Below are 18,655 nucleotides of genomic sequence, written 5' to 3' on the forward strand. Positions count from 1 at the left end.
TTGGAATTGTATCTTGGTAGAATAGGGTGTCATAATCTAGAACAAGAATATATTCTAAATCAATAATCATTTTGTGGTGCAGTGTTCCAGTACGTTGAATACATTGGGTGTGGAAACCAACAGATGGAAATAGAAATAAACCTGCTTTTCATTTGCAGTGAGTGTCTTGGAGAATGAGTACTTCCTATTTCTGCAATTCTGTGCACTTTGGGTCTACGAACCCTGCTTCCCACAGGGAGAACATTTCCACCAGAGGACACTGTTAAATGTTCATTAAGAAGTTCTGATGGCTGCTCCATCTCCTTGGGCTTCTTGTGCCCAAAGAGCCTAGCTAAAAAAATAAGTCAATATAATGACAGGTTAAATTGGCTCCAGTTATTAAGAGGAAATAGGGGATACTGTCAAAAGGGAAGAGGAAGCATATGTTTGACAATTATATAGTTCAATATGGTACCTCTTGCTACTTTTTGTTTTGTTTTGTTTTCTTTTTTTGTTTTTATTTTTATTTTTTGAGACGGAGTCTTGCTCTGTCGCCCAGGCTAGAGTGCAGTGGTGCGATCTCGGCTCACTGCAAGCTCCGCCTCCCGAGTTCACGCCATTCTCCTGCCTCAGCCTCCCGAGTAGCTGGGACTACAGGTGCCCACCACCACGCCCAGCTAATTTTTTTGTATTTTTTAGTAGAGACGGGGTTTCACCATGTTAGCCAGGATGAACTCGATCTCCTGACCTCGTGATCCACCCGCCTTGGCCACCCAAAGTGCTTGGATTACAGGTGTGAGCCACTGCGCCCAGCCACGTCTTGCTAGTTTTTGACGAACTTTGATGATAAATGAAAGAAGTGCAACAGCAATCTGAGAATGCCTGGAGACCAATGGTGCAGATCACTGACCAAATAAGCCTTATCGACTGAAAAAGTTGCTATCTAAGGGAGATGGGTATCTAAAATAGGTAGAGAGAAGGAAAATATTGACACCAATTGTGTCCTCTAGATTAACTGCTGCCATGGGCCTGTGGTTCATCACATTCTTTCTTCTTTTAAGTTTCTTCAAGAAAAAAAGACAAACTAGAGTCTCAGAGAAACTATTTGCAAATGGGGTAAACTTTACACAAAGTAGATAAAAACACAGCAAAAAGTTGGCAGTAGTAAATGCTGTGGTGTTTTGCCCAGATTCCCCTTTCACAAGTGTTTGGTAGAGATGTCATAACAAAATACCACAAACCGGGAGACTTAAACAGCATGAATCTATATTCTCATACTTCTGGAGCCTAGAAGCCCAAGATCAAGGTGTCAGCAGGTTTGGTATCTTCTGAGGCCTTTCTCCTTAACTCACAGTTGGCTGCCTTCTTGCTGTGTCCTCATGTGGTCTTTCCTTTGTGTCCCTGGTGTCTCTATGTAGGTCCAAATTTTCTCTTCTTATAAGAACACCAGTCATATTGTATTAGGACCCTCCCTTACAGACTAACTTTAATTTAACCAAATCTGCAAAGGGTCTATCTCAAAGTATAGTCACATTCTGAAATACTGGGGAGTTAGGGTTTCAACACATACATTCCGGGAGAACACAATTCAGGCCAAAACAATGATTGTTATGGCTCTCAATGAGGCTGTCATTCCCAAAAGTTTATGGGAGTTTTGTCTGCTGAGGCCTTCTACAGGAAATGCTTTTAACTAAAGAGACACCTGACCCAAGTCATGTCTCTTGTTGTGGACATTTTGCAGTCAATGACTTGTCACTGCAAGAGTACAAGGGCATAAAAGTCTTATCTCAATCTGGGTAAATTTTAAAGAGTTATCTTAGCTTCTAAATGTTCCAAAGGTGTTAGGTTGAGGCTTTTTTTTTTTTTTTTTTTTTAATTTGCAAATATATTACAATTCAACTACTATCTGGCCAATTGGGCCTCTGTCACTCCCTTAATGATTATATCCTTGATATCACTCCCCTAAAACTCCTATATGCAATGTGGCTTGGTATGCTCAGTCAATAAAAGAAAAAGAGAGCCATTATCAGAACCTCAGATTCTCTCAAAATATGGTTTCCAGTCAATTACCATCTCCATAGATGTTTTTTACTTGTTTGTGAACTTTTTAAAAACAGTTTTCATTAATATATTATTTTTGCCTGTATGTTTACTCTTGCCATTATGATTTAAAATGTATTGATGTTGTAGAAAGTGGCAGTAGTTTAAACTAACATGTAATAGTCAATTGCATGAATATATCATGATATATTTTCTACTGGTTATGAATATTTGAATTATTTTAAGTTTGGGTCTACTATGAATGATTCTACCATTAACATTCTTTTGTGTGTCTTGTGTGTGTCATAATATAAATGTACATGCATTTGTATTATGTATACATAGATATAAAAAGCATATGTATACATAGATATAAAAAGCATAAGTATATAACTCAGAATGTATTTTCTGGGTCAGAGGATATGTATTTATTTATTTTTAGTAAATACCATCAAAAAATTTTAGATATTACATAAACAGTTATCAACCTTCCCAGCAATGTAAGTGAGCATATCTTTCTCCACATTTGCCAGAACTTACTATAATGAGTCTTCTTAATTTTATACATTCTGGTATGTGTAGTGATATTCATTAAAAGATTTACAATTTCTGTATTTTAGAATGCCTATTCTAGAAACCCCATTTTTCTTTAGATTTTCTATATTATTGCTTTTAGGAATACATTACATAATCTGGACACAAGATTTTTATTGATTATATGCAGTATATGTATTTATTCATCTTTTTTCAGTGTATGGTCTGCCTTGCACTCTCTTGGTTGTACCTTTTTATGAACAAAAACTCCTTGGCTTATTATTTCATTTATAATTAGTGTTTTTTACATCCTCATTGATTCTTCCATTATATTGAGATGTCTTATTTTGTTATTTTTTCTGAGAGTTTTCCTGATATACTTTAGAAAATTAGGTTTTCAATCTGTCTGTAATGGATTTTTTGTTTGGTATTTGGGAAGGAGTAAAGATTCATTTTTTTCTATATGTATGTTTAATTGATCCTAGACCATTTATAAAAAGACTGGCAGTTCCTCACTGCTCTGCAGTTTCAACTTTGTCTCACATCAAGTGTTCATATATTGTGAATCTGTTTCTGATCTATATTCTGCTAGAATGGCCTATTTGTCTCTACTTGTACCTTCGTCAAGCTGTGTAAATTACTGTAGTTTTCAAGTTTTAATATCTGATAGTATAAATTATTCAATTTGATTATATATTAATTAAAGCAAAATGTTAAACAGATGGAATGGAAAGAAAAGATATACTTAATTTAATTTTGAACTTTCAGAATTTTAATATTAGCATAGGAGGTGAAATCTATTTGAAAATCAAAATGATATTTCTTGGCAATAGGGCAGACAAGTCAGTCAGTGAAATTCTTTCCCAGTACCGTTCACTTCAAAATGCTGAATCAAATGATTACAACCTTTTCCTGCATATTTGAGTTGGTCATAAAGTTTGTGAACCACTCAAAGGCCAGAAATGACAAGAAAGAAATGACAATGACAAACCTATGGTGGTAATAACCAGTTTTGAGAATAATATCTGTTGTGAGTGTTTTCTGAAGATTTCTGATTGAAGACACACTTACATAAAGCCTTATTTTCAAGATAATATTTCAATAGGTAATCTAGGTGGAGGAAAGCAAAACAAAAATACAGGGTGGTATAGACATGGATCTTTGCTTTAGTTTTGGGAAGAACAAAAAATAAATTTAAAACATTCTTGGAATCTTTTGCCACAAGTGTTAATTAAATGAGTTTGATTAAATGGGTTAAACACTGAATTTCACATTATCAGAATGGGACCCAAATTTCATTTCTAAAAAAATTAAAAGATTCTTTGATTTATTTTAAAAGTATAAACTCTTATTTTAACTTGTTTTTTTCATGGTAACTATTGACACCAAGCATCTTTTCATACTTATTGGTCTTACTATACAGTGAGGGCTAAAGTCTGACCTTTTTTTAAATTTATTATCTTTGCCCAAATTCTTGTCTAAGGGGTCTGGGGAGTTACCCCCTACAAAACTATAAAGTCTCACCAGAAGGGTTTTATTTAATACTATGTACCATGGCCTACTTTCCAATCTGACTCTGGCATAACATCACATAACAAATAAGGAAATAAAAATATTTTAGCCCTAAATATATTTCCTTGTCATATATTGAAGTTGTCCTGCAAAATTGTCTCTTGTCGGAAAAATCTACATTCTGTACAGAGTCTCCTTTTCCCTTTTTTCATCATTCCAGATCCAGGAGATACTCAACTAACTGTCAGTCACCTTTTTAAGTCCAATAAAGAAACATTTCACCACCTTGGGCCCATGTTCTCAGAATCACCTAAGGGCTGTGTCACAGGCCATGCTCACTCGTATTTGACTCAGAATAAATCTCTTCAAATATTTTACAGAGTGTGACTTTTTTCATCAATAAGAAATATAGATATGGATATATTACATATATAATCTAATATATATATAGATTAGACAGATATATACAGATACTTCCTGACTTATGGTATAGTTATGTTCTGATAAACTGATTATAATTTGAAAATATTATAAATTGAATGAATTTAATACACCTAACCTACAGAACATCATAGCTTAGCTTAGCCTACCTGAAACATGCTTAGAACACATTCTTTAGGCCGGACATGGTGGCCCAAGCCTGTAATCCCACCACTTTGAGAGGCTGAAGCGAGTGGATCACCTAAGGTCAGGAGTACAAGACCAGCCTGACCAACGTGGCAAAACCCCATCTCTACTAAAAATACAAAAATTAGCCCAGCATAGTGCTGGGCACCTGCAGTCCCAGCTACTTGGGAGGCTGATGCAGGAGAATCGCTTGAACAGGGGAGGTGGAGGTTTCAAAAAAAAAAAAAGAAAAAACATACTGTAGCCAATAGTTGAGCGAAATATAAAGCCTATTTTAGAATAAAATGTTAAATGTTTTCTGTAATTTATTAAAAAGTACACTGTAGACATTGGTTATTAATCCTAGTGATCATGTGGTTGACTGGAAGCTGAGGTTCACTGCTTCTGCCCAGCATCCCAACAGAGTATTGCATTCCATTTCATCACTCCAAGAAAAGATCAAGATTCAAAATGTAAATTATGGTTTCTACTGAATATCTATTACTCTTGCACTATCAAAAAGTAAAAAAACCCAAAAAAACAAAAAACATAAACTAACCCATTGTAAGTTGGAGATCATCTGTATGTGGCTAGGACAGAGAGCAAAAGAGATAGAACAAAATAGAGAGACTTAAATGTCTTGTCAAAACATTTGCCCATTTTCATTTAGTGCTTGTTTTCTGTATTAAGTTGCAATTATTCTTTATAATTTATATTCTGAATACGAATCTTTTGGAAGATGAATACATTGCACATATTTTATACCAGTCAGTTGCTTCCATTTCAAAAAACTGTCCCTTCCTTAATAATGTCATTTTAATATCAAAATATATTAATATGGATAAACTCCAGTGTATCACTTTTTTAAGGTTAATTTTTTTCATACGTTCAAAAAATCCTGGCCTACCTGAAAGTCGCAAAGACATTTTTCCTATATTTTCTTGTAGAAATTTTGCTGTTTATGTCTTAAGTTTAGATTTGTGCTTCTGAAAAATTTTACCATTGCGTGTAAGTTGTTGAATTTATTGGAGTAATTTGCTTCTATTATCTCATTTTTATTTTAGTGTTCATTTTTATTTGTGATATTAACAAATTGATTTTTGTTTTTTTCTGAATCAATCTCATTGTTTTAGTAATTTTATTCTTTTCCAGAAACTCAATTTGTATTATACTGATTTGTCTCCATTATTTTTGCTATATTCTATTTAATTGAATTATGCTTCCAGCTTTATTATTCTTTCCTTCTAGTTATTTTGGGTTTTATTTATTTATTTATTTATTTATTTATTTATTTATTTATTTATTGTCTAAACTAAAGTAAAATCAGAGTTTTTGATGTTAGGTCTTCATGTTATCAATATAAATGTTAAAATTATAAATTTTCCTCTAAGCACTGCTTTAGTTCCACCAAAAAACTTGACATGTTGTGACAATACCATTAAGTGAAAATCTGTCTAATTCCCTTTATTCTTTCACTCATGGATTATTTATAAGTGTGGGGTTTACTTTTCAATTATTTGGGATTTTAAAATTTAATGTATCTTTTCTACAGATTTATAAATATAATCAGTTTTTATAAGACAGTATATTATGTTTATTTTAATCATTTAAACTTATTCATTTTTTTTAAATTTTACTTTAAGTTTTGGGATACATGTGCAGAACATGCAGGTTTGTTATATAGATACACATGTACCATGGTGGTTTGCTGCACCTATCAACCCGTCATCTAGGTTTTAAGTTCTATATGCATTAGGCATTTGTCCTAATGCTCTCCCACCCCTTGCACCACACACCCCAAAAGGCTCCAGTGTGTAATGTTCCCCTCCCTGTGTCCATGTGTTCTCATTGTTTAGCTCCCACTTATGAGTGAGAAAATACAGTGTTTGGTTCTCTGTTCCTGTGATGGTCTGCTGAGAATGATGGTTCGCAGCTTCATCCATGTCCCTACAAAGGACATGAACTCATCCTTTTTTATGGCTGCATAGTATTCCATGGTGTATATGTGCCACATTTCCTTTATCCAGTCTATCACTGATGGGCTTTTGGGTTGGTTCCATGTCTTTGCTATTGTAAATAATGCTGCAATAAACATATGTGTGCATGTGTCTTTATAGAAGAATGATTTCTAATCCTTTGGGTATATACCCAGTAATGGGATTTCTGGATAAAATGGTATTTCTGGTTCTAGATCCTTGAGGAACCACCACACTGTCTTCCACAATGGTTGAGCTAATTTACACCTTGACCAACAGTGTAAAAACGTTCCCATTTCTCCACAGGCTCGCTAGCATCTGTTGTTTCCTGACTTTTTAATGATCAACATTTTAACCAATGTGAGATGTTCTCTCATTGTGGTTTTTATTTGCAGTTTTCTAATGGCTAGTGATGAAGAGCTTTTTTTCTTATGTTTCTTGGCTGCATAAATGTCCTCTGTTGAGAAGTATCTGTTCATATCCTTCACCCACTTTTTTTCTAAATATACAATCATGTCATCTGCAAACAGAGACAAATTGACTTCCTCTTTTCCTATTTGAATACCCTTTATTTCTTTCTCTTGCCTGATTGCCCCGGCCAGAACTTCCAATATGTTGAATAGGAGTGGTAACAGACAGCATCCTTGTCTTGTGCCGGTTTTCAAAGCGAATGCTTCTAGCTTTTGCCCACTCAGTATGGTATTGGCTATGCGTTTGCCATTATTATTATTAATTTGGGATATGTTCCACCAACACCTAGTTTACTGAGAGATTTTAGCATGAAGGAGTGTTGAATTGTATTAAAGGTCTTTTGTTGCATCTGTTGAGATAATCATTTGGTTTAGTCTTTGGTTTCGTTTATGTGATGGATTATATTTATTGATTTGTGTATGTTGAACCAGCCTTGAATCCCAGGGATGAAGCCAACATGGTCATGGTGGACAAGCTTTTTGATGTGCTGCTGGATTCAGTTTGCCAGTATTTTATTGAGGATTTTCGCATTTATGTTCATCAGGAATATAGGCCTGAAATCTTTTTTTGTTGTGTCTCTGCCACGTTTTGCTATCAGGATGATGCTGGCCTCATAAAATGAGTTAGGGAGGAGTCCCTATTTTTCTGTTGTTTGGAATAGTTTCAGAAAGAATGGTATCAGCTCCCCTTTGTACCTCTGGTAGAATTTGGCTGTGAATCCATCTGGTTCTGGGCTTTTTTTCATTGGTAGGCTATTAATTACTCCCTCAATTTCAGAACTTGTTATTGGTGTATTCAGGGATTCGATTTCTTCCTGGATTAGCCTTGGGAGGGCGTATGTGTCCAGTAATTTATCCATTTCTTCTAGATTTTCCAGTTTATTTGTGTAGAGGTGTTTATAGTATTCTCCAACGGTAATTTGTTTTTCTGTGGGATCAGTGGTGATAGCTGCTTTATCATTTTTTTACTGTGACTATTTGGATCTTCTCTCTTTTATTTTTTTATTAGTCTGGTTAGCAGTCTATCTACTTTGTTAATCTTTTCAAAAAAACAGCTCCTGGATTCATTGATTTTTTTTTTTTTTTTTTTTTGAAGCGTTTTTCATGTCTCTATCTCCTTCAGTTCTGCTCTCATCTTAGTTATTTCTCGTCTTCTGTTAGCTTTTGAATTTATTTGCTCTTGTTTCTCTAGTTCTTTTAATTGTGATATTAAGGTATCAATTTCAGGTGTGGGCATTTAGTGCTATAAATTTCCCTCTTAACACTGCTTTAACTGTGTTCCAGAGATTCTGGTACATTGTCTCTTTGTTCTCATCTGTTTCATAGAACTTCTTTATTTCTGCCTTAAGTTTGTTATTTACCCAGTAATCATTCAGGAGCAGGTTGTTCAGTTTCCATGTAGTTGTGCAGTTTTGAGTGAGTTTCTTAATCCTGAGTTCTAATTTGATTGCACTGTGATCTGAGAGACTGTTATGATTTCAGTTCTTTTGCATTTGCTCAGGAGTGTTTTTTTCCAATTATGTGGTTGATTTTATAACAAGTACCGTGTAGCACTGAGAAGAATGTATATTCTGTTGATTTGGGGTGGAGAGTTTTGTAGATGTCTCTTAGGTCCGCTTGGTCCAGAGCTGAGTTCAAGTCCTGAATATCCTTGTTAGTTTTCTGTCTAGTTGATCTAACATTGACAGTGGGGTGTTAGAGTCTCCCACTATTATTGTGTGGGAGTCCAAGTGTCTTTGTATGTCTCTGAAAACTTGTTTTATAAATCTGGGTGCTTCTGTATTGGTGCATATATTTTGAATAGTTAGCTCTTCTTGTTTAATTGATCCCTTTACCATTATATAATGTCCTTCTTTGTCTCTTTTGATCTTTCTTGGTTTAAAGACTGTTTTATCAGAGACAAGGATTGCAATCCCTGTTTTTTTCTTTCCATTTGTTTAGGAAATATTCTTTCATCCATTTATTTTGAGCCTATGTGTGTCTTTGAATGTGAGATGTGTCTTCTGAATACAGCAAACTGATGGGTCTTGACTCTTTATCCAATTTGTCACTCTGTGTCTTTTAATTGGGACATTTAGCCCATTTACATTTAAAGTTAATATTGTTTTCTGTGAATTTCATTCTGTCATCATAATGCTAGCTGGTTATTTTGCATATTAGTTGATGCAGTTCCTTCATAGTGTTGTTGGTCTTTATAATTTTGTGTGTTTTTACAGTGGCTGGTACTAGTTTTTCCATTCCATATTTAGTGCTTCCTTCAGAAGTTCTTGTAAGGCAGGCCTGGTGGTGACAAAATCCCTCAGCATCTGCTTGTCTGTAAAGAATTTTAATTCTTCTTCATTTATGAAGCTTAGTTTGGCTGGATGTGAAATCCTAGGTTGAAAATTCTTTTCTTTAAGAATGTTGACTGTTTGCCCCCACTGTCTTCTGGCTTGTAGGGTTTCTGCAGAGAGATCCACTATTAGTCTGATCGGCTTCCCTTTGTAGGTAACCTGCCCTTTCTCTCTGGCTGCCTTTGACATTTTTCCCTTCATTTTAACCTTGGAGAATCTGACAATTTTGTGTGTTGGGGTTGCTCTTCTTGAGGAGTATTTTAGTGATGTTCTCTGTATTTCCTGAATTTGAATATTGGCCTGTCTTCCTAGGTTAGGGATGTTCTCCTGGATAATATCTGGAAGTGTGTTCTCCAACTTGGCTCCATTCTCCCCATCACTTTAAGGTACACCAATCAATCGTAGGTTTGGTCTTTTTACATAGTCCCATTTTTCTTGGAGGCTTTGTTCATTCCTTTTCATTCTTTTTTCTCTAGTCTTGTCTTCACAATTTATTTGATTAAGTTGATCTTCAATTTCTGATATTCTTTCTTCCCTTTGATTGATTCGGCTATTGATACTTGTGTGTACTTCATGAAGTTCTTGTGCTGTTTTTCAGCTCCATCAGGTCATTTGTGTTCTTCTCTAAACTGGCTATTCTTGTCTGCAGTTCCTGTAACCTTTTATCAAGGTTCTTAGCTTCCCTACATTGGGTTAGAACATGCTCCTTTAGCTGGGAAGAGATTGTTATTACCCACCTTCTGAAGTCTACTTCTGTCAACTCATTAATCTCATTCTTCTTTCAATTTTGTGCCGTTGCTGGAGAAGAACTGTAATCATTTGGATGAGAAGAGGTGTTCTGGTTTTTGGAATTTTTGCCTCTTTTGCGCTGTTTTTTCCTCATCTTTGTGAATTTTTCTATCTTTTTTCTTTGAGACTGATGACCTTTGGATGGTGTTTTTGTTGATGTTGATGTTGTTGCTTTCTGTTTGTTAGTTTTTATTCTAAGTGTCAGGCCCGTCTTTTACAGGTCTGCTGCAGTTTGCTGGGGGGTCCACTCTAGACCCCCAGGTGTCACCTGGGGTATCACCAGCAGAGCCTGCAAACAGCAAAAATTGCTTTCTGCTCCTTCCTCTGGAAGCTTCCTCCCAGAGGGGTACCAGCCTGATGCCAGCAGGAGCTCTCCTGTGTCAGGTGAGTGTCGACCCCTGCTGGGAGGTCTCTCCCAGTCAGGAGGCCCAGGGCTAAGAGACCCACTTGAGGAGGCAGTCTGTCCCTTAGCAGAGCTTGAGCACTGTGCTGGGGGAATCCTCATTGTTAGGATCCGCTGCGCTCTTCAGAGCCGGAAGTCAGGAATGTTTAAGTCTGCTGAAGCTGCTCCCAGAGCCACCCCTTCCCCAGGTACTCTGAACCAGGGAGATGGCAGTTTTATCTATAAGTCCCTGACTGGGGCTGCTGCCTTTCTTTCAGAGATGCCCTGCCCAGTGAGGAGAAATCTAGAGAGGCAGTCTGGCCACAGGCACTTTGCTGCACTGTGTTGGGTTTTGCCCAGTCCAAACTTCCTGGCCTCCTTATCACTGTCAGGGGAAAACCGTCTACTCAAGCCTCAGTAATGGTGAGCGCCCCTTCCCCAACCAAGCTGGACCATCCAAGGTGGACTTCAGACTGCTACCATTGCTACGTTAGCAGAGAGAATTTAAAGCCAGTGGTTCTTAGCCTGCTGGGCTCCGTGGGAGTGGGACCCACTGAGTGAGACCACTTGACTCCCTGGCTTCAGCTGCTTTTCCGGGGGAGTGAACGGTTCTGTCTTGCTGGGGTTCCAGGCACTACCTGGGTTCCAAAAAAAAAAAAAAAACTCCTGCAACTAGCTTGGTGTCTGACCAAACAGCTACCCAGTTTTGAGGTTGAAACTCATGGCCCTGGTGGTGTAGGCACACGAGGGAATCTCCTGGTCTACGGATTGCAAAAACCATGGGAAAAGTGTAGTATCTGGGCTGGATAACACAGTCCCTCACGGCTTCCCTTGACTGTGGCTTCCCAGGTGAGGTAACGTCCCGCCCTGCTTCTGCTTGCCTCTGTGGGCTGCACCCACCGCCTAACCAGTCCCAGTGAGATCAGCTGGACACGTCAGTTGGAAATGCAGAAATCACCCACCTTCTGCATTGATCTCACTGGGAGCTGCAGACAGGAGCTGTTCCTATTCGGCCGTCTTGCCAGATATATTTACTCAATATTGTTTATGATTCATTTCTTGTGTCTTTGTCTTTTCCGTTCTGGGCTCTTATTTTCAGAATCACTTTTATGTAAGTATACAAATAGTATTTTCATATCTTCTTGAAGAATTGGCCCTTTTATTATTATAAAGAGTTGCTCTTTATCACTGGTAATATTATTTCTTGTGAAGCCTTCTTTGTTTTATATTAACATAACCATTCCAGCCTTCTTTAGTATTGTTGACTGCATGGTATATTATTCTTCCATATGGCAGCCCCCCGATCTGTGGTTTTACTTCCATGATTTTAGTTACATACGATTAACTACAGTTCAAAAATAGGTAAACACATTACCATAATAGATTTTAAAAGGGAAAGATAGAGACATCACATTTATCTAAATTTTATTACAGTATATTATTAAAATTGTTCTAACTCATTATTAAGTATCATTGTTAATCTCTTACTCTGCCATACTTATAAATGAAAGTTTACCATAGGTATGCATAGGTAGAAAAACAAACAGTAATATAAGCTTTGGTACTATCCGCTGTTTCACACACCCACTGAAGGTCTTGAAATGTATTCCCTGTAGATAAGGGAGGACAATTGTATGTTCAACCTTTGTTTAATAGGCATCTCAAAGTGGAGACTGTGTGTTTGCTTGTGATGCATTTATTCATTATTATATTTAATTCTTTATATCAGAGTGCTTAGATACTTATATTTAATGTCATTGTAAATATGATAGGATTTACTAATACTATATGGCTATTATTTTCTATATTTGTATATCTGTTGTTTGGGTATTTAATTGGGCATATATAAAGTCCATTGCTTTTTCTCTTCCATTAGCTTAGAAGTCATAGATCTTTGCTTTATTTGTTTTATTGTGGCTATTAAAATATCACTTCACGTTTGTAAGAACTTGCAACGCATCTATTTCCCTTCTTGTCCTTTGTGCTAGTGTTTTCATACATCTAATTATTGCATGTTTTACAAATCATCCTATTCTTTGTTATTATTTTTGTTTTAAAACAATAAAAATAAAAACAAAGATAAAATCTTTCATGTCTATCTATGGTTCCTCATGTAAGGAACTTGAAAGTCATCACTCGTAATGAAAAGTACAAAGTTGAACAGACTGAAAAATCAACAATTATTCTTAAATTCATAAATGAAGTGGGAACATGGAATGAAAATATCTCCAAGATTAGAGAGACAGACCGATGAATACAAGGAGTCACCGTATACCAGAGCAAAGTCTCATTAGCAGGATCTGCCTCAGGATCCAGTACTAGAATTAGGGCTGCCTAAACTGTAATTAATAAACTGCTGGAGTGTTAGTATGGGCAAGTCTTAGAGTTCAAACCTTCAGGGGTACCCATTCATAAGCCACCTTCCCTCCACACATGCTTTTGTGAATTTTACCTCCAGAAGCTCGGATCTCTTAGTAAATATAGGAGAAAAATCCTCTTCTGTTTCTGGGGGGTTAGGTGCGGGGAGGCGGCGATATGAACCCTTTTGAAATATGCCAGAGTTCTTTGTTCTTTTTAGCAAGCCCAGACTTCAGGAGAAGCTAGTTAATCTGAGCTTATCCTGCAGGGATATTATCATGGTCTAAGCTGGGAGAAGTGAAATACCCAATTCTAGGCAGCTCTAAACTTCCATGTGACATGAGTGAGATACCTAAATCCAGACCACTCTGGCCATCCTGACCCACGTAAGGAGGAAGAAAAAACATGAGAAATACTTGTGAAGTTCATAGGCCTGAGGCACAGGTCCACTGTAGGTCTGAGATGTGAGGACTATAGAATGCTTACACTCCCCTAACATCTTCACATTTTTAAAGGCCTATTTACACTATTTCCTTTTACTCAATACATCATGATCAGCTATCAAGGAAAAATACAATGAGATATGGTATAAAGTAAAACTACAATTTGAACAACGGAGTAAGCATAAGAGCCAGATTTGGCAGGGATGTTGGAATTATCTGATGGGTAATTTAAAACAACTACAATTAATATGCTAAGGGTTCCAATGGACAGACAACATGCAAGAACAGATAGGCAACATGAACAGAAATGGGAATCCTAAGAAAGATCTGACTAAAAAATACTAGAGATCAAAAGCACTGTAACATAAATGAAAATGCCTTTGATGAGTTAATTAGACTGAACAAGGTTGAGAAAAAAATCTCTGAACTTGAGAATATATCAATAGACTGAACTGAAAAGCAAAGAGAACAGACTGGAAAAAATAAACTATCTGAGGACTGTAGGACAATTAAAAAAGATGTAACACACATGTAATGGTAATACCAGAAGGAGAAGAAACAGAGAAATAAACAGAAGACATATTTGAAACAATGACTGAATTTCCTCAAATTAATGTCAGACACCAAACCCCAGATTTAAGAAGCTCTAAGAACACCAAGCAGGATAAATGCCAAAATAACTACTGTTTTCAAACTGTAGAAAATAAAAAATGAAATAAAATCTGGAAAGAATGCAGAAGAAACAAAAGTTGCGTTACCTACAGATAAACACCTTTCTTCGTCTTTTTTCTTTTTTCTGTTTTTGGTTTCACGTCTATCACAAGAAGAGAAAACCAAACACCGCATGTTCTCACTCATAGGTGGGAACTGAACAATGAGTTCACTTGGACTCGGGAAGGGGAACATCACACAATGGGGCCTATCATGGGGAGGGGGGAGGGGGGAGGGATTGCATTGGGGAGTTATACCTGATATAAATGATGAATTGATGGGTGCTGACGAGTTGATGGGTGCAGCACACCAACATGGCACAAGTATACATATATAACAAACCTGCATGTTATGCACATGTACCCTAGAACTTAAAGTAGAATAAAAAAAAAAAGAATTACTACTGCTGCTAGTTTCTGTTTTCCATTTGTGTGATAAATCTTTTTCTATCCCTTTACTTTGAGATTGCAGGTGTCTTTAACCATTGTGGGGGACTTTTGTAGGTAACAGACAGTATTCCAGTTTATGTCTTTTAAGAAGAATGTTTAGGCCATTTATGTTCAAGGTTAAATCGATACATGAGACTTTTTTCCTGTCATAGTTGTGTTAGCTAGTTGCCTTGGAGTCTCAATTGTGTTACTGCTTTATAGGTTATGTGAGCTTTCTATTCTCATATGCTGTAATGATGGCAGGTATCATCATTTTGTTTCTATGTTTAGAACTCCTTTGAGCAGTTCTTGTAGGGTCTGTATAGTGGTCATGAATTCCCTTAGCGTTTCCTTTTCTGGGAAATACTTGATTTCTGCTCCATTTAAGAATCTTAGTTTTTCAGGATGTAAAATTCTCTACTGTCATATTATTTTTTCTTTAAGAAGGCTAAAAATAGACCTCAAATCTCTTCTGTCTCATAAAGTTTCTGTGGAGAAGTCGGCTTAGTCTAATGGGATTCCCTTTATAGGTGATTTGACTTCAGTGATTTGACTTCTCTCGAACAACTCTTCGAATTTTGTTCTTTCACGTTGACCTTGTATAGTCTGATTGCTATATGTGTTGATGATATTCATCATGTATAGTATCAAGTAGATGTTCTCTGAATTTCTTGTATCTGATTGTCTGCATTTCTTGTAAAACCATGAAAATTTTCCTGAATTATATTTTCCAAACTTCTAATTTTTTTCTTCTTCCTCAGGATGCCTACAAGTCATGGGTGTGATCACTTTACATAATCCCATATTTCTCAAAGGCTTTTTTGCATATTGTAAATTATTTTTTATTTGTTTTTGTCTGACTGGCCAATTAAAGAGAATATTCTTCAAGCTCTAAGTTTATTTCTTCTGCTTTCTAGTCTATTGTTAAAGCTTAATATTGTATTTTGAAATTTCTTCATTTTTTAATTTCCAGAAAGTAATTTTTAAATGTATCTCTATTTCATCACCTTGATTATTTTGTATGGTTTCTCTGTGTTTTCTTTAAAACTTTCTTTTGCATCTCATTGAGTTTCCTTATAATCCATATCCTAAATTCTTTATCTGTCATTTCACAGTTTTCATTTTGGTTAGGATTCATTGCTATACTGTAGTCCTTTGGGGATGTCACAATATTCGGTTTCTTCATAGTTCTGGGGTTCTTGTGCTGCTGCCTTTTCATCTGTAGAAGCAAAAGTTCTTATTTGGGGGTGTAGTTGAATTTGGTAGGGTTTCCCCAGCCCCTTCAGGATGTAACTGTTGTGTATGTTGGGTAGGGGACTTTGGATTTGACCCTATATGCTTTTAGAAGGAAAAAGCTCTTTATTCTTGGTTATAGATAGTTTTAGTGTAGTGGTTTCCTCAAATGTGTGTTGTTTGTAGGTTGTAGTAGTGGTGTGCTGTGTGTGTGTTCAGACTTACTCTCACAGAGATGAGGAAGTAGAGCTCTCAGGAGCCTTATCTCATCCCACAATGCTGTCCACTTCTTTCAGGAGGAATTATATTGGAATTTTCAGTAAACCCTACACCCCAGTAGGCTGTGCTTGCAGATAAGAGCCAACTGAGTGCAGCAGGATGATGTCAGCAGAAGTTTTGATAGGCCCTGCAGTTTGACCTCCTGGCCAGTAGGTGAGGCTTGCAGGTGAGAGGCAGTTGCAGTGATGACAGTGGAATTTTTACTTGGCCTTAGTTGATGAGAGAAGTACCATGGAGTTCCTGCTGATGGGCAGAATGTAGGGCTTTCTGAGGCCCTGTTCTGTGTTCTGCCTGCAAAGTGTCAGAAAGAGGTAAAGCTGAACAGGGTTGGGTCCAGTGCAACCAGGCTCTCTGAGGTGAATTAGACCTTGGTATTATTCTAGGGGAAGTTCTCAGGCTGCTGAGACAACCCTTTAGGAAGGGGCGGAGGCACCTATCCTACACCACAGAGCCCACTCAGAGGAAGAAGAGCCATCTGGTGTTTTCAGCCCAGCAGGTGTTCATTTGGCCCACTCAGCTCTCCTATCCCCAAATCTGTAGTCTCCCTCCAGCATCTGGCTCAGAAAACAGGCCCAACCTGTTAAGCTAGTGCCAAGCCACCTGCTTCCAGATCACCATGGCATCCCAGGTGTTCTGGACCATAAGACACCCTGCATCAGAAACTGCAGCTATCAGGCCATACCCTTCTCAATCTTGTCTCACAAAGAGAGGGGCACCTAAATCCCACACCATCACACAAACCCATGCCACACTTTTCTCTGTGTTCTGCCAGTGGGGGCTCTTCCCCTGCTTGAGATCAGGCCACAGATCTCAACACCTTACCCCTGGGTGGTGTGTTCAACCCAGGGGTAAGGGGATGAATCTTGGGAAATTGAGACCATGCCACCTGATTTGTCCTTTGCCCCTCTTGGTCAAGCACTATCTGTGATAGAGGGGTGAACTACTCCCTGGCTGCCAATAAACCACTCAGGTGGAACAATGGTGGCTATGCTATAGGCCCCACCTTGTGGAAACAATTTGGCAGGCAGTCTTGGGAAGTACCAATAAGCATGGGAGTGTCTGATTCAGATGTATCTCTGTCCTGTGGCAGTGATGGTGGGAACTGTCTTGATCATGCTCACATGCCTAGGCATTGCTTTTTCTTTGCCCAGCAGACAACAGGAGCTATAGCCACTTATGGCAGGATTCAGAGCCTTGGCAAGTGTTCACCCAGAGTTACATTTTGCTGCAGCTGCTCAGAGTCCAGAGGCTAGTGCTGGTGCCCAGCAATGTTAAGCAAGCAACCTTGCTTCCTCCTTCCTCACCACAGTGTCTTCCATTGCCTAGATGTTAAATTTTAGTGTTTTCTCTCCAAAGTGCTTTTTGGAGTGTTTAGATTTAGTTGACATTTTGGTTCCTCTCCATGGAAGTGGCACATCACAGTTGCCTCTAGTCAGCCATCTTTAACCCTCCTCCAAATCCTAAATTTTTTTTATATTAGTGTAGTTTGTGTTATGGTATGGGAACTTCTTTTGCTCTTTTAGGGTTACTATTTACGGAAAGATCTTTTTTTTAAATTCTTTACTTTCAATCTATGTGTTTGTTTGAATTTAAATTTAGTCTTTTGCAGACAGCATACGGTTTGGTTATGTTGGTTTTTAAAAAATCAATCCTGCCAATGTCTGTCTTTTGATTGGAGAGTTTACCAGCATAACTTCTCTTTTAGCACTTCAATCTCAATCTTCTTCCCCTTTTGTTGATGATGTCACAAAATTACATATTTATACATTATGTGCTAAAATATATATATTACTCTCTTAGGTTGTGTAGAAAACAAAACATAGAATTACAAAGCAAAGTTATAATAATAATACTAAATTTTAGACTAATTATTTCTTAAAAATGCATTTCAGCCTTTTAAATCATGTAGAAAACAAAAAGTGAAGTTATGAGCCATTGTTACAATAATATTAAGTATTATAATTTTTTAAGTTAAGTGAGATCTTCATTTCTCAATATGGTTTCCAATTATAGTCTATTGTCCTTTTATTTCATTATTCAAGACTTCCTTGATTATTTCTTGCAGGGTACATCTAGTGGAGACAAACTTCCTCATATTTTGTTTATCTTGGGATCTCTTAATTTCTCCCTGTCTTTTGAAAGACAGTTTTTAGAGATAGGATTTTTGGTTGGCAATATTTTTCTATTTCTTTTCCACTTTGAATATACTGCCTTATTGCCTTCTGGCCTCCAATATTTCTGATGAGGAATCTACTGATGAGTCTATTAAGGATCTCTTGTATATGGCAAGTCACTGCTTTCATGCTTCTTTGAAGATTCTCTTGGCCGGGTGCAGTGGGTCATGCCTGTAATCCCAGCACTTTGGGAGGTGGAGGCGGGTGGTCATGAGTTTGAGACCAGCCTGACCAACGTGGTGAAACCCTGTCTCTATTACAAATACAATAATTGGCCAGGCATGGTGGTGCACATCTATAATCCCAGCTACTCAGGAGGCTGAGACAGGAGAATTGCTTGAACCTGGGAGGCAGAGGTTGCAGTGAACCAAGATCATGCCACTGCACTCCAGCCTGGGCAACAAGTGA

This window comes from Piliocolobus tephrosceles, chromosome 11, assembly GCF_002776525.5.
Source record: "Piliocolobus tephrosceles isolate RC106 chromosome 11, ASM277652v3, whole genome shotgun sequence".
Classification (NCBI taxonomy): domain Eukaryota; kingdom Metazoa; phylum Chordata; class Mammalia; order Primates; family Cercopithecidae; genus Piliocolobus; species Piliocolobus tephrosceles.